The sequence below is a fragment of the Apium graveolens genome, chromosome 4, assembly GCF_009905375.1.
Source record: "Apium graveolens cultivar Ventura chromosome 4, ASM990537v1, whole genome shotgun sequence".
NCBI lineage: Eukaryota > Viridiplantae > Streptophyta > Magnoliopsida > Apiales > Apiaceae > Apium > Apium graveolens.
In genome coordinates this window covers 198,591,488-198,592,314 of record NC_133650.1, presented here as the reverse complement: position 1 = coordinate 198,592,314, position 827 = coordinate 198,591,488, and the positions used below count along the sequence as shown (strand labels likewise).

The following is an 827-nucleotide window of genomic DNA, read 5'->3' as shown; positions in this document are numbered from 1 at the left end:
GGTTGTTGCGATCACTGAAAGTTGCTCACGAACTGAGTTGATTCACTAGAACTAGCACACTGATCAGTCTCATGGGCACCAGCACAAAGCTCACAGACACTAGTGATTTGATTAACTCCATAATTAGTCAAAGTGTCCACCTTCATCGTCAAAGCCTTAAGTTGGGCATCTATAGCAGTTGCTGCATCCAACTCCAAAATTCCTGCTACTTTTCCCTAAGTCAGCCTCTGAGAAGGATTCTGGTATTCATTAGCAACCATCAGTTTAATCAATTCACAAGCTTCATTATATCTTTTGGCCCACAAGGCTCCTCCTGATTCTGTATCCAATCCATTATAGAAATAGTTTATAATCATCCAATCAGGCATGACATGGTGTGGGCACTTCCTTAGCATCTCCTTATATCGATCCCAAGCCTCACACAGAGATTCTTCAGTTTGCTGAGTAAACTGAGTAAGAGCATTCCTGATTGCAGCAGTCTTTGCCATAGGGAAGAATTTAGTGAGAAACTTTTGAGCAAGATCCTTCCATGTGGTGATAGACCCTGGTGGTAGAGAATGTAACCAGCACTTTGCTTTATCCCTCAGAGAGAATAGGAAGAGTCGCAGCTTGATGGCATCTTCAGTCACACCATTGAACTTGAAATTGTCGTAGATTTCGATAAAATCCCTGATGTTCATGTTGGGGTCTTCTGTAGGAGAATCCCCAAACTGAACTGATTTCTGTATCATCTGAATCGTGCTTGACTTGATCTCAAAAGCATTAGCCGAGATGGATGGCCTGATGATACTTGACTGAATATCATTGATTTTAGGCTGAGAATAGTC

General features: G+C 42.0%; 1 non-coding gene across 1 annotated transcript; it reads left to right on the top strand.

Annotated features, from left to right (window-relative positions):
- Window positions 1-366: 366 nt before the first annotated feature.
- Window positions 367-473, top strand: LOC141722203 (small nucleolar RNA R71). The gene has a single exon (XR_012575226.1). It is a non-coding gene; the product is annotated as a small nucleolar RNA R71 (small nucleolar RNA).
- The last annotated feature ends 354 nt before the right edge of the window (window positions 474-827 follow it).